Raw genomic sequence first — 27,835 nt, forward strand, 5'->3', positions numbered from 1 at the left:
CCCCTTTCCAGGGGTTTTACATGTCCCCCTTCTCCCCAAGCTGTCATAAAGTGCTTTCCCTCCTCCTCCTCCAAGGCATTTAGAATTTCTCTCTTCCCCCAACCAGCCCAAACAATTATCCCCCAGCTTAAGATGCAGGGCGGTGATTTCTGCTATTTGCTGGCAGCTTCCAAAATTGTATCTAACACATATATCAGGTAAGTTGGATACATAACTCCCTTCAGAATCGAACCAGTACTATCTCAGGAATAGCCATCAGGAATGATACAGAAAAGAAAGCAGTCTAAAAAAGGTACTAATTTTAAGGAAAGGCAGACAGTTCTAAAAAAGAAGTATGTATTTATTATTCTGAAAATCCCTAGAAACATTCCAGAAACTTTGGTGTGTCAGATGTTAACATCAATAGTTAAGAGTAATTCCAAAGTGTAGAATCAATAACGAGTCTCAATACATCCCATGATTTTCTAGTTTTATTTGCAATTTTCAGTTCTGTATCAAAAAGTACCAAGACCCACTTTTCAAAAAGCCTACCAGCAACAGTATCTATTGAAACAGTGCAATATATATATATAGAGCTACTACCTGAATTCTCCATAATTCCTAATACAAATTAAAAATCTTCAGATGACTATTAAAATAATTAATGCAAATATGGTAATATTTTACATATTTATATAACCCTAAAATTTACATATTTATTTCTCTGAAATGTATGGAGCAAACATTGTTTAAAATGCTGTCTGTATGAATCATTTGAATTAGAGAGATTTAAAATAGAAACTCAAGGTATAAGACCTATTCAGAAATCTTATAGAGCAGCTAGGATTCTGTTATTGTTAAATTTTCTCTCTCATCCTAAATTAGTAAATCAAAATGGAACAATGTAAACAAAACACCTTCTTCCAAAATCTGTCGTAACAGTTATAGTACTAATAGACTGTAGCATAAAAGATGTTTTCCCTAATCCAAGCTATGTTCCCAATGTGATTATACTATACTGAATAGAAAACAACTACTTGTGGCATTTAACAATTACTTTAACACCATTAACTGAAAGTTTTGATATCACAATGCTTTGATTGAATTATTGCCATAGAATTAAGTCAGAGAGATATCAATTTATATTTAAATTTTTTAAAATTGTGGGTTTTTTAAATTAAAATATACATAAGCCACAAGAAAGATTTAGCAGTAGTGCATCATTAATGATTGCTATCAGATGTTTAAAATGCAATGTGTCTTGAAGGATGCTAAGATAGATAATAACTAGATATCACAATTAAGTATTATTGTTCAATATATCAAAAAGAGGTGTAAGCTTCTGTATTTAATATATGATCGTAATTACATCCAAGTATGTGTACAGTAGGCAGGTACAAAGTTAATCCTTCTACATATCCTTCTGAGTTTGTTTTTTAGTCATTTGAAGTACCAGAAACAGTCTTTGGATGAGAAGAGGGCAGCAGAGAGTCACCTGAAGTACTGTAAATAGTGAAACATTTCAACAGTGAGAACACACAAAAATAAAGGTACCATACTGTGATGAAAATGAATATTGGGGGACAACATAAATAATACAGGGCAATTTCCAGACAAAATAGAATTCAAATATCATATGGTACCTATGATCTTGACTTTGGAAACTACTGTTTACATTCTGATTTTCCCAAATGTTATTTTTAATATTTTAAATAAATTCACTATTGATTAGAAGCTAGTTTTTAATTAAATTAGAGCTACATGGACATGATTCTGAGTTCATACATTCAATTATGTTACCTGAATTTATGCTCGTGTAGTACAGGAGAAGAACATCGAGACCAAGCTTGTTTAAGCTATCAATCAATATCTTTGAATTAGAATATAGGAAAGAATCTCTTAATGTATTGTAAGCAAGTTTCCAAAATTGAACAGATTAATCTGAGCATGATTTATTGGGCTCAGATAGGTTAGTCTTTAGTGTATAGTTCTTCTGAATATTATGATGATGTAGCACAATGTTTCTCTAGAGGAACATTGCCAAAGTTGTTAATGAAATTTTGGAAGGTGAGGAAGATTGTTTCCCCAATTTCTGCATGTATGTTCAATGAAAAGGAATCTAATGTGTCGGTATTCATGACTCCTAGTTCTTCTCTGCTAATTTACATTTATATTCTTAATGTCTAGGTTGAGCCTAGGGAAATTTAACAGTCTATTTCATTAATGATAACTTCCATAGAAATCCCAATATGCACAGAAGTTCCTAGATTGCCAGGCTGCTAGATAAGAATTCAACATCTAAGTATAATTGCTGAATGCTTATAATAGTTAATAGTGCTATCAAGTGATTCAAAAATTCATCACAAAAAGTCATGATTAATCTAAGTTTTAATCGTACTATTATTAAACAGTTGGGGTACGTCTACACAGTAGTTTTATTTCAGAATAACTGAAGTTATTCCGAAATAACAGTCCATGTCTACACTACAAGCAGTAATTTCCATATAATGTCAAAATAATGTTGAGCTAGAGGACTTCTTTCTCTGATTCTTATAACCCTTATTTTACGAGGAGAAAGGGAAGTCGAAGGAAAAGTGCTCTCTTGGACTTCCTGCTGTGTAGACAGCGCCAAAAGCCAAAATATGCTACTCGATGTAGCTCAAGTTGTATAGTTTATTTCAGCTTTAGCCCTGCTGCGTAGCCATGCCTCTAATAGAATACCATATATTTAAATATTTTTGGATGTTTTCTACATTTTAATTATTTTTACTTTAATTATAACACAGAGTAAAACGTGTACAGTTATATTTTTGATCACAACTATTTGCACAGTAAAAAGATAATCAAAGTCATTTTTTCAATTAATCTCATACATGTACTTTAGTGCAATATCTTTATAATAATTTTTTTTTACATAACTGCACTCAAAAACAAACCTGTGTAAAACTTTAGAGACTACAATGCCACTCAGTCCTACTCCTATGAGAGTGGAGTCTAAGGAGGACAGCTTTTATGAGTTGCTGCCTTTTTTCCTCTGAGGAGTTGTGGTGGAAACAAACATGGGGGTTTTTGGTCCTCTCATTAAACAGATTTCAAAGACCTTATAGTAATATGATGTCAGTATTCATGAGAGCAGAATTAGGTCCTAAGATCTTACAAGAGAGCAAACATAGAGGCTGCATCTCTTTTCCTTTCTGTTGGTTACTTTTGTGTACTTACTTGTGATGCTAGATCATGCTTGGTCTATAATGAAAAGATTAGAGTTTCGTTGTAAGAATTTGTTGCTGTAAATGTGCCTATAGTTTATGACAGGCATGAAGCCACAAAAAGCTGAACTGTCTATAACGTCACCCTTCGTGCATTCATTCACATCTGTGCAGAGTACAGTAATTCCTCATTTAACACGTGCCCACTTAACACGTTTTCGCGATAGCACAATCTTTTTTTAGGGAATGTTTTTTGAATTACACAACCATCCCCGGAATAACAAGATTTCCCCAGCTGGCTCGTTGCCAGCGGCTGCGTGGGGCTTCCCCCGCCTCCCTGCAAAGCAGCAGAGAGTTCACCCCTCGCCACACAGTTCCCCACTGACTCCCCCTCACCGGACACCTTGCTCCCTTTCCTCCGCCCCTGCTTGCATGCCGGTGGCTGGGTTTTCCCAGCCGGCTCGGCACCTGCACGGGGCTTCCCCCGCCTCCCTGCAAAGTGGCGGAGGGGTCGCCGCTCGCTGTGACATTCCCTGCTGACTCCCTGTCAGGGGGTATGCCCCTGACGGGGGTTGTGGCCCCCTTTTACTGACCCGTGTCTCGGTCCGGGCCCCTCTCTCTGGGCCTATACAGTACCCAAAGTCCCAAAAGTCGAGGTCCCTCTATCAGGGCATATACGGTACCCAAAGTCCCAACACAAAAGTCCAGGACCCTCTATCAGGGCATATACGGTACTAGAGGCCTAGCCGCTCTGAGAAGCCTCTCCTGGCACGGGGTTTGATTATCCAGGGCAGGGGGAATGGTGGTAGGGGGACCCGGGCTCTCCCTCTCCACCGGGTCCCAGCCCAGGGCCAAACTTTGTATCTTTTGACTTGGGCTGCTTCCTACCACGCCCCGGTTCCCCTGGGGCCCATTCGCCTCCGAGGCAGTACCTGCCGGGGTTGTGGGCGCGCGCTCCTGCCTCCCTGGGTTGGCGGCTGCTTTCTCAGTGTCAGGGTCAGGCACGGGCGGCGACTCTGGTCCCAGCTGCTGCTGCAGAAACACTGGCCTGGCCTGCTCTGGTCTCCTCCCTCACCCTGCAGTCTCCCTGACTGCAGGGCTCCCTCTGCTTTTATACCTGGCCTGGCAGGGTCAGAGGGGCGGGGCTTTCTCTGCCAGCTGGGCCTGGGCTACCCCCTGTCCATCAGTGCGGGGCCTGTCTGCCCCGTCACACTCCCCCTCACTGGACGCAGCGCAGGTCCTGGCAGACCCATTACAGGGGCATACTCCCAACCCAATCTCCCTCCCCTTGCCTTCCTCAGAGCCAAACACCTCCCCTCCCTGCTGTAACCTAGTCTCCTTTCTCCCCCAACCTTCTGTCCCGGTCCCAACAGACACCACCGCTTGAAACACAACCCCCACCTTTTCCATTATTTTCAATGGGAAAATTGACTCCACATAACACATTTTCACTTAACACGATCGTTTTCTGACACTTATCTATAGTGTTAACTGAGGAATTACTGTATATATAAATCATGATCACTGAGAATGACCAGAAAGTGCTGATTTGGTAAAGTTGTAAGTCCATCTTGCACAAGTATAGATGCCTACACAAGGTGCAAGCCAAAAGAGAATCAGGTCTTGTGTAAATTAATTAAAAAGTTAAAAAAATATGCATGTGGCATTTATTTAAAACCATAATGGTGCCAGCAAGGGTAATCCCTAATCAAATGTAGAGTACTGTGTACCACCAAATACAGAAAGTAGTGCAAAGGTTAATAGTTGAACTAATAGATACCCAGAAATATGTAATTCAGTCTCTAAACAGTTACATGCCCTAGTGATTTAAACAAGAAGTGGAAAGGGAATTACTCTTTGGAACCTATTGCTCTTTTCTGTAATATTTATGAGTATACCAGCATTTAATTAATTATTTATAAGTTTCTGACATACATCTAATTTGTTTGATACATAATTTTTTATCAGCAGTACTTAAGCTGTATACAAGCAATTACTGCAAGGAAGCAGACCACCACCTAAACCTGCAATAGCCTCTGGGGAATGTGATAAGTACATGAAACTGAAAAAGTAATGTGTAACAATATGGGCACCGTATTAAACTTTAAGTTAGCTAAGGTAATTTATAACAGGTTTACATTTTTCCCCTCCAAACTCATATTTTTGTTTATTCAAATTTTTCCAAGTCAACAGTAGACAAATGCTGTAATACTACTCACATGTGTGTATTAAATAAACAGATATACAGATATTGCTTTGTACCATTCTGGCAATGTAAAGGAAGTGGGAATGTGAAGAGGCCTTAGTGTTAATGAGAATCAGGCCTATAGTATGCAGTGTAAGAGATAATGGACTGTCATTGGCAGGACTGTTTATAAACTCAGGTCACAGTTCAATACATGTTTTTGAGATTTTATATAATTTTAGAAAATGGACAGCTGCAGTGTATTGCAGAACTAATAGCTGACATTCTATGGCCTACATCCTTAATTTATATACATTAAAAAAGCTTGCGAGCAGCTTTGTTAATGTCTAGAATTTGAACTGTCATAATTAAGTCAAACTGCTAGAAATGTAAAGCAGTTCAATGTATTCCAAGTGTATAACCCAAAGATCTCTATGTAGCGCTAAAGCTAGTCTCTTTCACCATCAGAAGTTGGTCCAATAAAATATATTACCTCATCCACCTTGTCTTTCTAATATACGGGAACTAACACAGCTATACCACCACTGCAAATAAATAAAAGCTAGTTATGTCTTATAGTCCATATTTGTTATTCATATTATTCATATGAATGTTAATCTAACCTTTCAGACACAGTGAAAGTTAGAGTTCCCACTCCTTTTGATCCTACTATAGTTCATACATTACTTTAGTTTCACCGCTGAATTATGATACATTAAACCGTTTAGCTGCTGAATAACAGCAGGTATGAAGGGGAAAAAAAAGTCTCATGTAACATGCAACATTTTCAATGATCACTGTTACAAAAGAATATACCCTTTACAGCAAAACCATTTTATTCCCTTGTAATGGGAAACAGTAGTGGAAAAAAAAGCTAAATGTTCAAAGATTTTATTTAAAAAACTCCAAAAAAACAAACAACCTCTTCCCCCACTTATATCATATATATTTAGTATTACGCCTAATATAATTCAGCATAAAATGCTCGGATGTTTGATAGAAAATACATAGATAATTGCCGCTCTTAGGGTCTTGTTCAAGTTGCTTTATGACCCTTTGATATTCAATGAGGAACTTATCTATCTATATATTTTTTAAATGTGCATATGTCTATCTATCCATGAGTCCATTTGTTCAAGAATGCTTCCTAAATGAAAAGAGCTAAGACCACCAAATTTGGTATGCAACTTCCTCTTATCCTAACTTAAAGCAAGCTCAGGGTTTGCTTGAGCCAGGACAATAGGATGTGCCTGGAATTTGATTGTTTCTAATAAAATGGAAAGGAAGGGGACTGGCAAGAGGAATAATTATACCGTGGAATAATACAGTGGGACAGAAAGCACCCCAGTCAGAAGCTGCTGCCTGGCAGCACTTGATACACTGGCCTGCCCCGGGGAGCAAGTGCTGGCCACTGGACAGACGCTGCTTGATGGTAGGCATCCCAGTCCCAGACTAAGGAATGCTGGTGGCCATTCTGAGCAGCTCCCCCTTATCCCTTTCCCAGGAAGCAAACAGTTCCCCTGTCCCTATGTTGGGCCCAGGGAGCTCTGGTGAGCAGCTTGCATGCCCTCTCCCCACTTCTGGGCCAGCACCAAGCCAAAACCAGCTGCCAGGGTGCGTGGCCCCACCCCAGCCCTGTGCTGGACCCTGGCAATGCTGGATAAGTCTTCTAGTACTGCATAATGAAGCTCATGGAGAAGAGTGGCATATGATGGGCAATTTTTTTTTGTTTGATGACTGTAGCTCAGTTATTTATATATGTTATCCTCCCTTGCCCAGCTACATTGCTCTATGAAGCACAGTTTCAGTGTGTAGTATTTGTTTCGTTTTTATCTTCCCAAGGAATAGGTTGAGCCATGGCACAGCATTTTAGGTCTCATCTACGTTTCTAGATTATATTTTCTTCTGCAGGAAGTCCTAAAATGTTCAGTTGCAACTGTCACAGATCAACTGTACAGTTTGTGACAAATTCATTTTTGATATGCATAGACTTAATGTAGAAAGAGTTATAAGAATATACAAAAGCTGTCTCAATTCAGGTAAAAGACAAATTAAGCGAGCAGGATTCTGGAGAATTTACCTACAAAGACATGGTCATTAGGTTAGAACAAAGCACAGTACCCCTACTGAAGGGAAAATGTTTATTTGAAATAAGAGGTACCAAAATCCTCTTCACTGTACAAGAATTTAAACCTGTTTACTTTTTGAGCCAGAGTAACATCTCCCGCTGTAGAAACACTTGGGTATACATCTTAGTGAGGTGTTTCTAGTATGAGACTATAACAGGTACATCTAATTAACTAGATATGTATAGCAATACAAGGAGTTGATGGAAGCATAATGAGAGATCCATTTCCCAGCCAAGGGTAAAGGAGAAAAGAGAATACACCTTTGGAAATGTTTTTTGCCATATAATTACCTAAATTGCATGTATCTAGAAAAGTTTTTGCAGAATGTAAGACTATGTATAACGCTGTTACAATTTTTCTCTCTTAATACATCTTACTTTACTATAGCTTCACCAGGTCTTAAATTGATTGAGAATTTCTCACGTTCTGTCATAGAAAACTGATAAAGATCTTCCAACTCTAAGAAGTCCTAGGACTTCCCTCACGGGGGATTATAAATTACTAGTACATAGACTTAGATCCCCTCTCCCATAATCATAAAATACTAGAACTGGAAGGGACCTTGAGAGATCATCGAGTTCAGTCCTCTGCCCTCACAGCAGGACCAAACACTGTGTAGACCATCCCTGATAGATGTCTATCTAACCTGCTCTTATATATATAGAGAGAGATGGAGATTTCACAACCTCCCTAGGCATTTTATTTCAGTGTTTAACCACACTGATGGTTAGGAAGTTTTTCTTAATGTCCAACCTAAACCTTCCTTGCTGAAGTTTAAACCCTTTGCTTCTTGTCCAGTCATCAGAGGCCAAGGAGAACAGTTTTTCTCCCTCCTCCTCGTGACATCCATTTAGATACTTGAAAACCGCTATCATGTTCCCTCTCATTCTTCTCCTTTCCAAACTAAACAAGCACAGTTCTTTCAGTCTTCCCTCATAGGTCTTGTTTTCTAGGTCTTTAATCATTTTTATTGCTCTTCCCTGGACCTTCTCCAATTTCTCCATATCTTTCTCAAAATGTGGTACCCAGAACTGGACACAATACTCCAACTGATGTCTAATCTGCTCTACTCTGCATTGAAGAATGACTTCTTGTGTCTTACTCACAACACTCCTGTTAATGCATCCCATCCCACTGTTGCTTTTTTTGTGACAGTGTCACACTGTTGATTCATATTTAGCTTATGGTCCACTATGACCCCTAGATCTCTTTCTGCCATACTCCTTCCTAGGCAGTCGCTTCTCATTCTGTATGTGTAAAACTGATTGTTCCTTCCTAAGCGGAGTACTTTGCATTTGTCCTTATTAAACTTCATCCTATTTACCTCAGACAATTTTTCCAGATAATTTTGAATTATGACTCTGTCCTCCAAAGCAATTGCAGCCCCTCCCAGCTTGGTATCACCTGCAAACTTAATAAGCATACTCTCTATGCCATCATCTAAATCCTTGATGAAATTTGAACAGAACCGGTTCCAAAACAGACCCCTGTGGAACCCCACTTATTATGCCCTTCTAGCATGATTGTGAACTGTTAATAACTACTCTCTGAGAATGGTTATCCAGTCACTTATGCACCCACCTTATTTATACAGGGCCGGACCGAGCCATTATGGCGCCCTGGGCAGACAGTTTAATTGCACCCTAAGTTGGGAGAGGGCGCATGCACGGCCCCGCCCCCACATTGGCGCATGGGAGAAGGTGCATGCGTGGCCCCACCCCTGCCCGGCATGTGGGGGAGGGCGCGCGGAGCTGGTGGCAGCAGGACTCATGTGCCTGGTCCAGCCCAGCCCAGCCACTGCCGCTGGCACACTGCCCGGGGCAGGCCGAGCCTGGCCATGCAGGGCTCTGTGGCCACAGGGGGAAGGGCGCTGCTGGCTGGCGCTGCAGGGGTTAACACTGCCCCCGCCCCAGGCGGCCGCAGGGAGCTGCTGCAGTCCGCGATCCAGGAGCCGGGCACGTGGTCATCCAGGAGCCAGGCGCCCCCCATAGGTTGGGACCCCAGGCAGCTGCCCGGCTAGCCCATGCCTTAATCCAGCCCTGACCTTATAGTAGCCCCATCAAAGTTGTATTTCCCTAGTTTATTGGTAAGACTATGTGTGACAATATCAAAAGCTTTACTAAAGTCTAGGTATACCACGTCCACCACTTCTCTTTTATCCACAAGACTTGTTATCTGATCAAAAAAAGCTATCAGATTGGTTTGACATGATTTGTTCTTTACAAATCCATGCTGGCCGCTACCTATCTCTTTATTTTCTTCCAGATATTTGCAGATTAATTCCTTAATTATTTGCTCCGTTATTTTTCCTGGCACAGAAGTTAAGCTGACTGGTCTGTAGTTTCCTGGGTTGTTCTTATTTCCCTTTCTATAGATGGGCACTATATTTGCCTTTTTCCAGTCTTCTGGAATCTCTCCTGTCCTCCATGACTTTTCAAAGATGATAGCTAAAGACTCAATACTTCCTCTACCAGCTCCTTAAGTATTCTAGGATGCATTTAATTAGGTCTTGGTGACTTTAAGACATCTAACTTTTCTAAATAATTTTTAACGTGTTCTTTTTTATTTTAACTTCTAAACCTACCACATTTCCACTAGCATTCACTATGTTAGAAATCCTGTCAGCATCAAACTTCTTGGTGAAAACTGAAACAAAGAAGTCATTAAGCACCTCTGCTATTTCCAAGTCTCCTGTTATTGTTTCTCCCTCTTCACCTAGCAAAGGGCCTACCCTATCCATTGTCTTCCTCTTGCTTCTTATATATTTGAAGAATGTCTTCTTGTTATCCTTTATGTCTCTAGCTAAATTGAACTCGTTTTGTGCCTTTATCTTTCTAATCTTGCCCCTCCATACTTGCATTGTTTGCTTATAATCATCCTTTTTAATTTCACCCAGTTTCCACTTTTCATACGACTCCTTTTTTATTTTTACATCATATAAGATCTCCTGGTTGATCCAAGGTGGTCTCCTGCCATACTTTATATCTTTCCTGTATAGTGGAATACATTGCTTTTGGGCCCTGAATAGTGTCCCTTTGAAAAACTCTCTTCAGTTGTTTTTCCTCTTAGTCTTGCTTTCTATGTGACCTTACCTACCAGCTCACTAAGTTTACTAAAATCTGTCTTCCTGAAATCCATTGTCTCTATTTTCCTGTTCTCTTTTTCTATTCCTTAGTATCATGAACTCTATGATGTCATGATCACTGTCACTCAAGCTGCCTTCCACTTTCAAATTCTCAACTAGTTCCTTCGTATTTGTTAAAATCTAATCTAGAATAACTTAATGGATAATCGGTGCCCTGCTGTGTTAGTTTCCCAACATATGTCTGGATAGTTGAAGTCCCCCAACACCACCAAATTCTGTGCTTTGGATGATTTTGTTAGCTGTTTAAGAAAAGCCTCATCGACCTCTTCTACCTGGGTAAGAAGTCTGTAGTAGACCCCCTAGTATGATATCACCCTTGTTTTTTACCCCTTTTAACCTAACCCAGAGACTCTCAACAAGCCTGTTTCCTACAACTATCTCCACCTCAGCCAAGTATATACGTTTTTAATATATAAGGCAACATCTCCTCCCTATTTTCCCCACCTATCCTGAGTAAGCTCTTCTATGCCAATATTCCAATCGTGTGTATTATCTCACCAAGTTTCTGTGATACCAACTTTGTCACAGTTATGTTTATTTATTATCACTTCAAGTTCTTCCTGCTTATTACCCATAATAATATATAGACATTGCATTGTATATAGACATCTAAGATATTGATTTGATTTTGCCTCCCAGTTTTGCATTGTCCCTCCTTTTTCTCTGCTATTATAGCCCATGCTCCCTCCCATTTCTGACCCAATTCCCAGTTCTCCATGTTCTTCACTTATGTGTGAGCTTTGGTCTCCTGCCCTCATCAAACCTTGTTTAAAGTCCTCCTCACTAAGTTAGCCATTCTGCATCCAAATACGGCCTTCCCCTTCCTCAAAAGGTGAACCCCCTCCCTGCTTAGCAGTCCTTCTTGGAATAGCATTCCATGATCGAGGAAGCCAAAGCCCTCCTGGCAACACCATCTTTGCAGCCAGGCATTCACCTACAGGCTGCACCTGTCTCTGTCTGGGCCCCTACCTTTGACAGGAAGGATCGAAGAGAATAGATCCTATGCTCCAAACTCCTTCACCAGTATACTCCCAGAGCCCTGTAGTCATTCTTGATCCACTCAAGGTCATACCTTGCAGTATTATTAGTGCCCACATGGATGAGTAGCATTGGGTAGTAGTCAGAGGGCTGAATCGTTCCCAATAATACCTCCATAACATCTCAGATACGGACCCCTGGCAGGCAGCATACCTCCCGAGATGACATGTCAGGGCGACAGATGGATGCCTCCATCCCCCTCAGAAGACAGTTTCTGATCACCATTAACACTACATTTCCTCCTCACAGTAGCGGCAGCAGACCTCCTAGCCTTGGGGATACAAGGCTTCTCCTCTTCTGCTGTAGGGGGTGATTCCTTATCTTCCATATTCAGAACAGTGTAAGGGTTCCCCAGAACCATAGTAGGAGGGTTGGGAGTAGGGGTGGAACACTGCCTGCTGCCAGAAGTGACCAGCTGCCAGTGTCGTCCCCATCCCCTCCTCAGCCGCAGCTGTCTCCACATGAATACTCTCCAGGAATTATTTGTGGATTCGGATGCTCCTCAGCCTAGCCACCTCCTCCTGTAGCTCTCCCATGTTTCCTGAGAGATTCCACCAGCAGGCACCTTGCACATTGGATGGTCCCCCCAGCCTGAATTTCAGTAAGTAGAAATTGCAAGCCACAGTTCCTGCAAAACCATACCAGGATCTGGGTAGAGGCATTCATGGTTTGTTGATCTGTCTGGCTATAGGCACAGGTAGAGGAGACAGAAGCAGTGCTGGCAAAGGTGTTGTGGGTCTTCCTAACCATATTAGGACTTCCTCTGTTAAACTCCCCAATCTGTAGCCCCCTGTCCACTTTGCTCCCCTGGTCGATCTGCCTCTGGCTTTTAAAGCCTGCTCACCTAGGTCAAGCCTATCCCCCTTGTTAGCCACACATAGGAAGCCTGATCCTGAGGCTGATCAAAGGCAATCAAGGGAACAAAGGATCAAACACTCCCAGACACACAATTCCAACTGCCATAGTTGTAATGAGTGTTGTAGTTAAGGAAGAGGGCCTCAGAATGCCTAATGACCACGGACAAGAACAAAGTGTAAAGGGGCACAAAGGGACAATACATTTTTTAAACTAGTCAAATCCCAATTAGCCAAGTTTGGCAGCTCTGTGAAATGAGGTAGTGGATTCTAGTGAATAAAGCACTGAATTGGGACTCAGGAGAATTTAATTGTATTCACAGAACTGCTACTGGTCTGCCCAGTTCATCTTGAATATGACACTTAATTTTTCTGTGCCTCAGTTTTCTCATTTGTAATATGGGGATGATAACTCCATTGTAAAAGTGCTCTGAGGTCTACTGATAAAAAGTGAAATACAAAAATGAGGTGTTATATAGGAAATAGTAACAGATTAACAAAGTAATAGAATAACTTTTTTTTTTTTTTACATTTTTTACTTTCAGATATATAGTTACTTTTATAAAATGTCTGTAATATTTACTGGGAGGATTAATGTCAATATAGGTAATACAAGCAATCAAAGTAAATTGTAATTAAGTTATTTCAAATAAACATCTTTTAATTTCAAAATGTGGCTGGATTCCTCCCCCGCCCCCCCCTTTTTTAAAGTATCACTGCATTGGTTAAACTCCTATAAACATGAACACTAAATCTTTACCTCATTACCCCTTTCCTTGTTAGAGGCTAAATGATACTTCTTTCAATTTTAAGGGGAATGTAGGCTATGCATTTTCTGAGCTGCTGAAGCTTGTTATTGAAATTAAGCTTTATGACACTGCTGTTTCCATAGTTGGACCCAGTCTATCGGATTTGTATGGCTGCTTACAGAAATAAGAAGGGCAAGTGTCAATGCTCTTTCAAAAGCAAAGGCAAGGCATAGGGTTTTTAAATGGCCTGAGCAATCTCATGCAGAAGACACCAATTAAAAGTAATCTTCAAAGATCTAGTCCTAATATGTCACTAAATATTTGAATAATAAATGCCAAATTAAACTATCTCTGTTCTTTTCCTATTTAATACTTTTACACCTCCATGGTTTTCAGTAAGGGTACTAGAGGTATCCCGAAATAGCTATTCTGCGTCTTTTGAACCAGCCTGTTATTTCTAAAGAGATTTCAAAATAACAGGCTCGCAATTCTGACGTGCCTGTAATCCTTGTTCTGCGAGGGTTAAGGGATGTTTTGGAATAGCGGCTTATTTCAAAATTAGATCAAAATAAGATACACAATTTGCCTAGCTCAAATTTCGTATCTTATTTCAACCTATGGGTGCAGTGTAGATGCACCCTAAAATTCATCCCTTTTAAATGGGAAAGAGTTGGAAAATATCTGGCCCTCCACTCATGTTTAAATAAAAAGATGGGCATTACAGAATTTCTCTCGTAGTAAGGAAGTAGTGCTTCTAATTTTCACACAGAGATCTTGTCAATTTTCCATTCAAAATGTTATAATTTATACTGATATGCATACTACAGAAGTAATTAATTTCAGGAGAGGGTTTTCTAAGACATATTATCACCTTGTAGACTTTCATCAGAATCCTTTTGTTTAAGTGAAAAATGACAATATATTTCCAACTAAAATTTTAATTACAAAATAAAGTTAAAGTTTGTTTTCCAGGCTCTGATCCTACAAAATGCTGAGTGCCTCTTGTACTCCTGTTGTATTGGAAGCTGAGGATCCAAAATTCACTGGGCTCCAATTAAAAAGGATTAGTTTTTATTCTATATTTTAGAGAGAGACACAGTGAATTCAATGGAATTAATCAAAGATGAATTATGTATTTAATATATTATTACTTAAAAATGACAAATCCTTTAAACTGAGTTCATTTACATACGGTTCAGTTCCAATGCCACTACAGTAAAATGAGTTTTTTGTAAAAATACATTAAAAGTTGAATAGAATAAACAAACAGTCCTGAAATTATGGTATAATTTTGTCATGCCTACATTATTTTGGTTGTACGGTGTTCTAACTACATTGATTTCACTAGAGTTACCTGGGGTTCTAATAAGAATAAGGCAGGGATGGATCCAGGTAGTTAGTCATTTCAGATGTTAATGGGTAAAGAAATGTGTTTACAATATAGGATTTTCAAGTTGACAGCATTCCTTTAACATTAACAATAGGAAGCGTGCTAAAAGTTATAGAGATATTAATGGAATGGAAACAAAAGTGTATTTGTTGTAAGTGAAAGCACATCTTATCTGGATAACTTGCCTATAATTTTAATAGGTTCTGACCAGCTGCTGTTCTTAAATTCATCATTTCAGAGAAGCTGAATGGATTTTATTGAAAATGTTCAAAGAAAAATCTTTGATTGAGCTATGGAGGCTTTTCTAAGGCACGTCACTAATTTATTCAAAATTGCCATTTGTAAATAAAAAAATTGAGGTGCACTTTTTTGTTTTGTCTGTGTTTTCTAACTGAAAATAATGAGAAATTGGTATATGTTTATCTGCTGTATGTGTGTCCTCTTTCAAAGTGCTAATGTTTCCATTGAGGAGTAGGTTTTATTTGTAGAATACTCTGATAAATGACAAATGTACATATTTGTGGATTAGAATCTTTGTTCAGTTAGCTGATTTTAATATCATTAATATATGCTTTGATTTTTTTTGTGGTCCTTATCTTAGTTCTTCATTTCTGGAGAGTTTTCTTCTTTGGGGACTATGTGATTTCCACTGGACGTTTTCGCTATTCTGCCTGGGGTATTCTTTTTTAATCTTATTGAAGTGCTGCTTCTGTTTAGATAGTCATTCTGAGACATGGATTTAAATTTGTTGTTTCATCATCAAGAGTTTTTGCTTTGCACAAGATAGAATTTCATTTACTTCTCTTTTTTTCTGGTTCCTTTTACTAATTCATTTAACATGGGGAAATATTTAAATTAGTGCCAATTGAACCATAACTGAATGAGTAACTTTCATACTAACTGTAGAGCAATTCTGCCTGTATTCTAGAAAAACTCAAAGAATTTACAGTTCTAGAAATCAGACAAATATAAAAATGTCTCCACTAGATTCTATTTTCCAGCTATTCTCTTCCTTCATTAGGATAGATGCCAGAAGCCACATAGCTGCAACATCCTTTATCCTCATTTCCTATCTATATTATGTGGCAGGATCAGTCCCACTCGTGGGTCCCAGATCCAGGGTCAGTCCACTGTCCCACAGACTTAGGTATTGTGGCCCAAACCCTACCTGTCATTGCTTGGGTTGGGCTTCTGCTCTCCATCAAAAAGAGTGTGGGGCAGATGTCCTTTGGTCAGCCTGCGCTGAGCAACCAATCCTCCCCAGCTACCAGCTGGAGTCTCAGGTTACTTGGGGTAGGAAGCCCAAACGCTCCCTGTCCGAGCCCCTCACCTTCCTCTGCAGACCCTGGCAATGCTGATGTTGCCTTTCTCAGCTTCCCTCACTCCTTACCTATTTCTATTTCTATTTCTATTTCTATTTCCTGTTCCTGTTCCTGTTCCTGTTCCTGTTCCTCTGCCCCTTCCCTCCTACCAGGGAAGGCTTTTAAAGAGGTCCCTGTGTCAGTCTGAACTCAGATCAGGTGGCCCTTAATTGATTTATAGCAGCCCTGTCTCAGCTGCTCTTAATTAACCAGGGTCATTGCTGTGTTTTTAGAGCTGCTTCTATCCCCTTCTAATCAAGCTTTCTACTCTGCCCTGTCATAATATTTATATGTTCCCTATCATCATACATAGTACCTTACAATCTTCAATGCATTTAGCCTCACAACAGTCATGAAGCACAAAAAGACCAAGTGACAATGTTTATAGTGAACTGGTCGTTTCCCACAAGAAAGTAAGACACTAATCACCAAACCATCTTTCCTCTCTTCGGGTATGTCTGTGCTGTAATAACCACACACAATACCCTCCCAGCACCAAGTCAGAGAAATCAGATCAATTGACATGGGCTCACAGGGTTCAGGCCTAGAACTGGTGTTCTGGCACCCACTGCTATTACTGATTTTCAGAGCCCAGATTCCTGCCTTAGTCTGAGTGTTCACATTGCAATTTTTAGCCTCACAGCTTGAGCACTGCAAGCCTGAGCTAACTGACATTAGCCAGATATAGCCACGCCATAGGTCTCTTATTGCAGACCTATCTTTACAGTGCGGAGTGACCAGGTATTTATACAGAAAGATATGCTAATTTTGCTAATCCTCATGGTGCGTCTATACTGCAGGGCTTAACTCAAAATAACCTACACAAAGTGAGCTACGTCAACTGGGTATCTTATTTCAAAATAGCTTATTTTGAAATTGGGAGCATCTACACAGAACTTATTTCGAAATACAGCATTCTTTCTTTGACTTCCCTTATTCCTCGTACAATGAGGGTTACAGAAGTCAGAGCAAGAAGTCCTCCAGCTTGACAGTATTTTGACACTATTTTGAAGTAACTGTCTTCTGTGTAGACCCGGACTAAGTTATTTTGGAATAGCACTAGTTATTTCAAAATAGTGTTGCAGTGTAGACCTACCCTTAGTGTCTGAAGTTTCACAATATGACAGCAAAATACATTTTCTAGCCAGTGAAAGGTTCAGGCTTTTGCCCAATGAAGTTGTATAGGAAAGGTTTGGGGTTTTTTCGTTTGTTTTCTTTTGGTAGAATTTTTCTGACATCCTTTAATCAATAGTGATTCATTTTTTTAAATATGCATTTATACTCTATGATCTGTGCCTGCTCAGAGATATGTGATACATGCATGTTTTTACATTTAAAAACATGTACAGAAATAGTGAAACCTTTAATAAGATGACTGAATTCCAGGTTTGCACTGAAGGCATACAATTCAAACTTTTCACTGGAAACCACCATTGGGCTAAATTCTTTATAGGCTTATACTCTTTTCTAGAAGTACCTTCCTGCAGTCTCTCATGCAAAATATTCTTCTGTCCCAAACTGATGAAACAAGTTATGTGAAGCTATTCAGAAAAGCTTTATAGAGAAGAAAGAGTTGACAAAGTTGACAGGAATTTATATGCAAAAACAACCAAAGAGTCTTGTGGCACTTTAGAGACTAATGGTATGTCTAGACTACATGGCTCTGTCGCCAGAGCCATGTAGGTTAGTTTACTAGACATACCCAAATGAAGCGGTGATTTAAATCCCCAGGATGCTAGGGGATGGGAGCTGAGGAAATGTTGTACATCAGCCATAAAAATGTTGGCATATTTATGTGGGTACCCATACCAGCAGGCCTGGCCAAAGAGTGTGGGGGCCAAGGCAGCATGCGGAGCCACACAGCTGCATGAATCCTTGCTGGGTGGGCAGGGCCGGGAGCTGGACAGCGCAGAGCCCTGAATTCACAGAGCGGTGGGGCCCTGAATACTCGGAGCCCAAGGCAACTGCCTCGCTTGCCTTGCCAAAGGCCAGGCCTGCATGGCAGTGCCATTGCCTGGTGATGGAGCTATCTGACTTTGTCCTCACCACAACCATTTCTGATTTGGGGATTATTTATACCTTCAAGCCAACTCTGCTCCTAGCTGCTAGCCTCTAGGACTCCAGATTTCTTCCTATAGGGCTGTTCAGATGGGATAGCATATGGAATATAGAACCTCTTTAAATCATGATTTCAAATGTAGAAAAGTCCAATAGTGATGGAACATCACTGATGGCTGTGAAGTGACTTTTACTGAGGGAATCATTTGGAAAATATAATAGAAAGGAAAGAGGAATTATCAGGAGCTGAATGACATGTTTCTCCTACTGTTTAGTGGCCGGGCAGTGGTGGAGAGAAAACATGGGCTGCATGCACATTCTGCAATTCTTTCACTGAAAGTCTATATTGCAGACACTTTCATAAAAGAACTTTCTTCTTGGAAAGGCAGAAAGTCTTGGCTTTGTCACTTTATATCCCTGCTGTGATTGGGAAGGGTTACTGAAGACTGCTAACATTCAGTGGAGGTGGAAAGAGAGACTGCTCTTTTGAAACTGGTGTATAATTTTAAATGTCAGCTCTTAAAAGTGTAACGTGCCTGAAGAAAATCTGGCATGTATTTTAAATTCCCCATTGACATGAATAACGAGGAGTTCTGTGGCATCTCAAAAACTAAAAAAATTATCTGAGCATAAGCTTTTGTGGGCTGGAACCTGCAATCACATGCATGAAATGGAAACTTCAGTTTGGCAGGTATGCAAAAATAAGTGTGTTACATTACTATGTGGAGGACCTGTGCTAACAAGGTCAATTCATTCAGGATGGATGAGAGCCACTCCCAACAGTTGATAAGAAGGCATGAATGAGAAAAAAGAGAAAAATAGGTGGGCAATAAAATGGCAAATGAATTTTAATGTTGATAAATGTAAAGCAATGCACATTGGAAAAATAAAAATAATCCCAACTGTACATACAATATGATGGGGACTAATTTTGCTATAACCATTCAAGTGATGGTGTCACTTGAGTAGATATACAGAGTTGGCAATGACATTTGTTGCAGGGATTGGTTCTTGCATTAATGTTTCTGTTGCGTTGTGGGTAGATACTGTGAGTATTTGCTTTAGGTTGAGGAGTTAAAAAAGGGAACAAAGAAGCAAGTGATAACCCAGAAGTCTATGAAGGGACTCACAGAGAGGAACTAAGGAGAAAGTATGTGTACATCTACACTGCGATAAAAGATGTGTAGCATGGTTGCAGTTGGCCTATGTCTGCTGACTCAGATTCACAGGACTAAAAAATTGCAGTGAAGATCTTGGAGCTCAAGTTTCAGCTGCTATTCTTAGCCTCACAGTCCAAAATAGTTAACATGGGCTCAGACTCAGTGCTGTGAGTTTTTAAATGGCAGTGGAAACATAATATGCACCATCTTAAGATGAGAAAGGCTCCTGCAGGGATATAGTAGACAAAAGGCAGAGAGGACCCAGCCTGCCTGATAAAACACAGATGATTTCCAAAGAAGAGTGAGGGAAGAGTGAGCTAGCAAGGATCATTGCTTTTAAGATGTTTTATTGTTTTTGCCGTGTCCCTTGGAGTATTAACATGTAAACCAGAAGCTTCACACTTTCTGAGTGAGGTTGTGGAAAAGGGTATATTTAAGTACTGAGAAATCTGGAAAAGTACTGAGGGGCAGGCATCTAGAAGTGGCTTTCAATGCTCAGAGAGAGGTGCCAAATAGATGGTCTAAACCCTGAGAGTGTACTTAAGGATGCTGACATTGAGAATAATTGTTAGATCCATTAATGCTCCAGGAGCTTGAAATGCTCGAGGGAATCCAGAGCAGGTGGTATGGAATCCCTTAACAGGAAATCGAGTGGGTGACTAGGCAGTGGATGATCAGTAGGGTTAGTGACAGAAGGATCACCCAGAATTTCTCTGGGGACAGAAAAATTAACATCAGTGTCAATGTTGTTCACTAGAAAACAGTACTCCTTTGACAGCTTCTGAAAAGTCCAAAGTTTATGAACATTCTGGAAACATGCAATCTAGGCATTTAGCCAAAACCTAGATTTGATAATCCACTAAAGCATGCATCATCATTCAGTAATGGTCATTTCTGTTAGTATAATGGTGGATATGGTGGAGGATCACAGAACAGGCACATGGATTCCATTAATAGTTCCTGAAAGGTGTGAAAAAATCCAATTGTTCAAGTCCCTCAGTGACCATTGGCCTATACTCATATCCGTGGAACACTGTATATTATCATGAGCGACATCATGATAGCAAGTATCAGAGGGATAGCCGTGTTAGTCTGTATCTGCAAAAGCGACAAGGAGTCCTGTAGCAGCTTATAGACTAACAGAGGTACTGGAGCACAAGCTTTCGTGGCAAAGACCCACTTCATCAGATTATGATAGCACTCTCTGTCCATTTTTCTATCCTCAAATTAGTTCCCAGATGATGGGTAACTGAAGAAGGCAGTATCCATAAAGCTAACACCCTTTTCTGTGAGGTGTTAGCCTCTCTTTCTGGTGATTTGGCATTGTGACATTAGAAACAAATCATTTAAGTAAACATGGATGAATGGTCCCGCTGTTCTGGGGAACCTTCCTGGCTTATCACCCTACCCTGGTGGAATTGGCTAGCAAAAGGATCTAAATTTTTACACCCACAACTTTTCCCCAGAGCCTAGAGAAGGAAATCAGGGATGCCTTGGGTTGGACACTTGCTCTGGCAATGGCCACACACTCTCAGGCTGTAGGTGACAGGGCCTTTCTTCCTGATGCGAGGGCCAATGCTGGGGTTATGATCCCCCTTCAAGTCTGGCTTGCAAGGCCTCTTGGTTGGTGCTATCACCCTGTGCTGGGCCTTTTGCCAGAGTCCCCCTTGTTTTCCCAGCTACACACTGCAGTCAGCACCAGACTGCTTCAACCCCAGCAGCAGCTCCACTCTGTCTCAGGGCTGCCGCTGCTCTGACTCTGGCCCCTCTGGCTCTGGCTTCTGCAACTCTATTCATCTCAGGCTGCTTCCCTGGTTCACTCTGACTAATGCAGCCCTGCTCCCCAGCTCAGCTCTGGCTCCTGCTTTCTCCTTAGCTTGGCCCATTCTAGGTCAGAAAGCTCCACCTCACACACAATGGGATCTCTGGCCTCCTGACTCCCTCATTGATTGGCCTACCCTGTCAATCAGACGACCTGGAGCATTGGCACACTGAAGAACTGTCAATCTAAGGGTACGTCTAGATTTCATTCCTCTATCTCGAAAGAGGAATGCAGACACCTGAAATTGCAAATGAAGCGGGGATTTAAATATCCCACGCTTCATTTGCATAATCGTGTTATGGCACTATTTCAAAATAGCACTATTTTGAGAGAAACAACGGGGTTATTTTGAGATAAAACCCTTCCCTCAAAATAACCCTAACTCCTCCTTACAAAAAAAAATGAGTAGTAAGGATTATTTTGAGGGTTATTTTATCTCGAAATAACCTCATTTTTTCTCTTGAAATTGCGCTATTTTGAAATAGCGCCATAATGCAATTATGCAAATGAAGCACAGGATATTTAAATCCCCGCTTCATTTGCAATTTCAGGTGCCTAAATTTGCATTCCCCGAGAGAGAGAGGAATGAAGTGTAGACATTCCCTGAGGTCCAGATTTCTCATTGGCCCTTTCCTTTTCTTTTGGCTTTTGGAGATGACCAACCAAAAACTCTCCACTAAGTTTCAGTAAGGAGCCAACTGTTCCTTTACTTAGGTACAAATCACTATGTATTTCTTCCTCCTGAAGCTTAGCAGTCACTGCTGCTCATTGCAGGTCTTGATAATAGTTTAGTTCCAGCCATTCTGTAGTTGTGATGCAGGCCATAAAGCAATGCTTCACCTTCAAGTACTGCATGAAATCAGCGATTTCTGGTCTAGGGACTGCACACAATGTAATAATAAGTACTCTGTCAACTGCAGTCTCAGCCTCCAGATCTATTACTGCAATCTTTATTGCAACCTAACCACAGCTGCCTCAAAGGTCTTGAAACACTTTTCAGATGCTTCTGCAGAAACATTTCTTGCCAAGAGTGGAAGTTGAACATTCATCCTGACCTCCATTTTGAGAAAATGACTGGGATCTGGTAGCAGTACCCGGGAAGTATGAAAATCCATCAGATTATCTTTTTTTAGCACATCATTTACACAAATCCTCTGCATTCTCAAAAGACTTTGTCTCAGGTTGTGCTGGTGACTGAGAGCTGCATACCGTAGAAGAATACAAGTGCAAAAGGTGAAGTACAATGCAGACACAGTACAAACTGCAGAAAAAACAACAGGGCTAGTCTGGTACTTACACTCATGATATCCCACCAGTTCAATTGCCAACAGCTACACTAGAAAATTTAGCAACTTTTGTGACTCTCATTTATGGATTTTTTATGCATTGTGTTTACATTTCACCATCCAAGGTTCAAGAATAACAGTAAAGCAAATAAAATATATTTTGTTAGGTTTTACAACCAAAAATATGGACCCTCATCCACTGGCCTCACCAAAAAAGCCTAAAGATACATTGCTGATGGTAGCTGCTGTATGTTAAATGAACCAGTCTGGGGTTAGGCAAGTTTCAAGTGGATATGTGTCCATATCACAACCACCATAACAAGTTCTTTAAATGACACTCTTGTTGTCAGCCTTAACAAAGAGGCTTGGGATGTAAAAAAGGATGAGCTGGAGATATATCCAAGTCCTTATGAATAGGTCCTGCAGCTCAAGACTGAACATATTGTCAAGGTCATGTGACGAATGTTGCATTGCTATTATATATGTGCTGCACCTTCTTTTATGGAAACCATGGTTTCCAGTGCTGTCAAATCTAACACCTTTCAGAGTAACCTCAACTCATTTTTTTAAAATCAATATTGTGTGAAATATGCCTGCATCTATAAACAAGTCTTCTAATCTGAGTTTTATACTATAAGTTTTAAGAATGGCCATTGGTTATTATTGTATATTTTAAACTAGCTCTGCAGCTTTCCAATAAAGTAGCATCTAAGTTGGTATAAGTGCTTAATTTGTAATGAAAGAAGCACTGTGGCTCAAGCAATTATACGCCCTGGGGTCAAGCATTTTTTTTCTTTCAGAACTGGCACAGCAAGTCCAGAGATGCCAGGCCTATGAACTGCCAAACCTAGAGGTACCAGGACTCAGTCCTAAGCCTTGACACAAATTAAACCTATAAATCCATGTAGGATATGGCCCATAGCCATCCACATTTTCTCCAGTGAAGGCACTTGAATTTTCTATTGTTGATTATGTGTGATGTTGGAAGTGTAAGGGAAGCTGAGCAGGGAGTATGCTGCACACTTTAAAGATTATAGCAGCACATGTGTTTTTCCCAGAGTGCTAGGTAGCTCAGCACTGCCTGCAAACATGGGATTGTGCTGAAATATGCAACTGACCCTTTAAAGCTAGACTACACAACCCTTAGTCATGCTGTTAAATGCTTAATCACAAGTAGCCCCACTGCAAGAAACGGCTGGTGAACTATCTTTTCATTTGTAAAAAGTAACATTTGTTCTGAAACTTAAGGCAGCCTTTCCAAAATAGGTTTGTCTCTATCCAAAGGTGGAAACGACTCCTCATTTCAGCTATACACACACACACATACATTTGACTTAGAAGAGAATAATCACACAGAAAGCAAATTTCTGGAACATATTATGAACACAATGCAGCACCCATTAGAGCACACATATACCAACTGATATACTAGTTCCTGTTTAGATTCAAGTATAAACAAACTGTATTCTCCTTAATGCAACTACTCCTCTAATAGAGTAGCACAACTCAAAGTAAGGGCAAACGTTATCCCAGAGTCCATAGCCTTTGCATATTACTGAAAATGACACACGAACTATGAGCTGTGATATTTTCTGAACGAGTAAAATAAACACAGTATGACCCAGAGCTGCGCAGTGACAGGGAAATGATTGAATTACAACAGATTTTGACATCAGCGGGGTGTAGCACATCTTAATATTACTAAGATATACACTTGGAAAAAAACCTCATGGATACATACATATGCAAGGATTAGTAATCATGAACAGCAGGAGCCAATATGTTATATGGCAATAAGCCTGCCCGGTGTTGCTACCTTGTCAATGTGGGCCAGAGTGCTCAGTGGTTTAACATTGTACTGATCTCTGGTACCAACTGGTAGAGCTTTGCATTTGACAATAAACCTGCTTGATTGATTTCAAACCTTGCGTGCATCTGTCATTTCTAGGGCCTCTCAGAGATCTCCTGTGTTGACCCAAGTGCACAGGGTCTAACACTATAGATAAAGAGAGCACCGATAGTTATGCACGCAGCTGAAAACATCGATGGAGTAGAGATCCTGTCAGGAGCGTGCCAGGACAACCCTGACCAGACGACGCTGACACTGACAGTTCAGAACACCGAGGTACGACACTGGTGACCCTGACATGATTATCACCGGGCAGGCCTATTGCCATATAACAGATATTAACAGCAGTTAGTCAAAGTTAAGCTACTGTGCATTCTGTAAGTTTAGGCAATGACACCTGCCGTTCAGGCACCTAGTGTGCCCCCCTCCCCCAAGGTCGGCCGGAGAGCACCCTTTGCAGTCTTTGTCCTTTTATAGACAGGTACAAACAACTTCTTTACGTACCAGGTTGCCACCCTCTGTTGCCTAGTTACCACCCCTCACCTTATGGAAGGGGGGCTTACTTATTAGCCTTCATACTGTCAGTCTCGACCTGGTCCTGAACCTAGGTCGGTATGTGCATTAGTTTTTTGGGAGTCTTTGTACCAGGACATTTCTTATTAAGATGTTCCATTACTCCCCTTTGGCTTACAGTTTGTACCCAGTGCCTCCCTGTGTCCTTCCATGCTCTACCTAACTTACACAATTACACAGTTATCAGTAGGGCCTCTTTCTTGGCTCCTGTGTTACTGAACCAAAGTCTTGCTCACTAGATTGCAGGCCTGTTGCTGTTTTCATGTTACAGGTCTCTATTTAGGCCTGCTGACTCCATGTTCCTGACCCTCAACTTACTACTATAGGAAAACAAATAAGAAAGGGAAACAGTCACTTACATAGCTGCTCCTTCAGTCTCCTAAGAATGCTACTTGGGCTATCACTCCTTAATTTGAATTATTCTCACTTTTCTAGTTTCCTTTAGTTTAGCAAATTTTGATGCTTTTGGAATATCTCTGACTAGGATGAAGAAACCTCATCTCAGTATGCAATATCATAGAATACATTGCAAATACACTATCTAAAAGGATTATTTCCCCAAAAAAGGAATACTTGCTTCTTCCCTATATACTGTTCTGACTGACTATTTTTAAATCTGTTTTATGAATTTACCATACTAATAATACTTCAGATAGGCCAGGGTGACCTAACTTTTTTCAGTTACAGCTCAGCATTATTCTTATTTCATCCTCAGCAGACCGCCAGGTTTATATATTCCTTTTAACTCCATCTATACAGTAATAGGGTCATGGCTGTTTCCAGGCTTTCAAGCTTGCTGTTAATGGAGAATTTTTCAACAGTTTTGTGCAGTATATTGTGTTTTATTTGTAATGTTGCTGACCTAAAATTTTTCATTGTGCAATAAAATTTATTACTAGTACAGGTCTCTTATTCATTTGTAAAGTTTCAGGATATTCCATGCAGTGAAAGTTCACACAAAAAATACAAATCTTGATTCCCAACTTGGATGAAATAATCAGCCTATAATTGGCTGAGTTTATTATTGTTGTAAATATAGTGCATGGCATTTAAATGGGATGTGGAGAGCAGAATTGATGGGATAAGCTTTAGGGATTTTTTTTTCTATTACATTAAATGAATGTTGTATAACAGAAAGACCTTAATTGTTCAAGCTTCTGTATTTGGCTTTTTTAAGACCTAATTGCCACATCAACAATTCTGGTGCTAATATGTCTCTTAAGATCAAAAATTGGTTGTGTTTTTTGTTCTTTGTTTACCTCTCCCAAAAAGTGATCAAACAGGCATTCTATTTTATTTTCATTTTCACTTTAATATTTTAAATCAGTGATAAATTGCAAATGAATAATTGTGTGCCAGTATAAAAGGGATGGAAACATACATTTATGCTGTAGTTGAACTGAAATGCTAAGAAATATATAAAAATGTTAAGTAACATTTGGATGAAATATATTGCAATGAGAAAACTGGTTAAATGAGACAAAATAAAATAAAAAGTATCCTTATTCTTCTGAGGTTTCAAATGCAGAGAGATATGGGCCCAGTTAGTATAAAATTAATAGAGCTCTGCTGATTTACACAAGTTGAAGATTTGACCCATGAAGTTTTAGCCACTGGGCACATGGAAGATAAGAGGCAGTGCTGAAGCACAGTAGTGCTTTGTCACATAGGCACCAGGAGATCCCTGGGGATCTCTGGTTTTCAAGGCACAAATCTTAGTCTTAGAACAATGAAGTAAGAAAGTGAATCCAACTGTCTGGATTTCTCCTACCTGCTGTGCTGGAAAATCCCATATGTAGGTCTATTTAATTGTGAGTGTCAGGCTTAACTTTGAATGACCTGCTTTTGGCCAACTGTGTCATAGCTTCAAGATAATTTAAACATTCTTTCTTGTCTGTGAATATTAGAAAAGTCCTTGCTGCTTTAGATAAGCAAATGACATTATATTCTTCTTCCTTTCCCCTATTAAAGCAAAGAAGTTGAATATTAATGAGTGTAGACTAAGAATTATGTTGTCATGCATGTTAGTCTAGGAAATATAAATTTATCTCATAAAGAAGTCAAAGGATTAAAGAAGGCCTTTACTGTTAATTGGAAACAAAAGTGTCATCGGTATCCTGATTTAAAGGGCACTCTAGGATGATAAGACAGTAAAAAGAAAAGTTAAGGAAAATAATTAAGGTAGAAGTGGTATTGTTATTCATATTTTTTTTCTAAAATCCCTTTACTCATAGCCTGTGGCAATCAGCATGCAATTCCCTATGTTTAGTATAATTTTTAAAATAAAAACACACATAACAGAAAATATACTTCAAAATTAAGGTAATGTTTTTATTGCCAAAAGCACTTCAAGAATCAAAGCACATCATATGCTAAATCTAGTCATTTCTTCTTAATTTACAAAGTTTATGCTGCCTGTACCTTTTCAGTCTTCTGATATGTCAGCTTCTTGTTTTGTTTGTTTTGTTTTGTTTACTCTGCAGTTCACTCCCAGAGAACAAGAAGAACATTTAATTTCCATCTCTCTTCGTGCTCCATCACAGAGCCATAGTTGCAAATAAATACTCCTAGCAACTCTAAATTCCTCATACCCTGTGTCAGTGTTGAGCTGGGAATGCAATCTTGTCTCTAAGAAGAGGACATAGTAACTCACACACCTTTCCAGCTATGCATCATATTACATGATTGTTTGATTGTTGAGACTATATAATTTTTGTTATATGTTGAAAGAGTTTAAGTGCAGGCAGTCCCCGACTTACGCGGATCCAACTTATGTCGGATCCGCACTTACAAACAGGGCTTTTCTCGCCCCGGAGCTCACGGGCGGCGGGTCGCCACCCATGTCCTCCAGGGCGAGAAAAGCTTCTCCCGGTCTCCCTGGTCTGCTGGGGGAATCCCCGCTGGACCCCCCCAGCAGACCAGGGACACCTGAGCAAAGCCGCCGCCTGGGCGGCTTTGCTCGTTTGCCCGGGAGCAAAGCCGCCCAGGCAGCGGGACCCCCGCCACCTGGCGGCTTATCTCCTGTCTCCCTGGTCTGCTGCGGGGGTCCAG

General features: G+C 40.2%; 1 protein-coding gene and 1 long non-coding RNA gene across 2 annotated transcripts in view; one reads left to right on the forward strand and one right to left on the reverse strand.

The window, feature by feature from the left end:
- The window catches only part of TENM1 (teneurin transmembrane protein 1), a 744,434-nt gene that overhangs the window by 647,397 nt on the left and 69,202 nt on the right, over positions 1–27,835 (reverse strand). The gene's annotated exons all lie outside the window — the stretch shown is intronic.
- On the forward strand, positions 591–27,660 carry LOC142831244 (uncharacterized). The gene is made up of 3 exons (XR_012906918.2): positions 591–1,529; positions 15,277–15,351; positions 27,268–27,660. It is a non-coding gene; the product is annotated as an uncharacterized LOC142831244 (long non-coding RNA).

This window comes from Pelodiscus sinensis, chromosome 13 (genome assembly GCF_052426305.1).
Source record: "Pelodiscus sinensis isolate ZL-2025 chromosome 13, ASM5242630v1, whole genome shotgun sequence".
Classification (NCBI taxonomy): Eukaryota; Metazoa; Chordata; order Testudines; family Trionychidae; genus Pelodiscus; species Pelodiscus sinensis.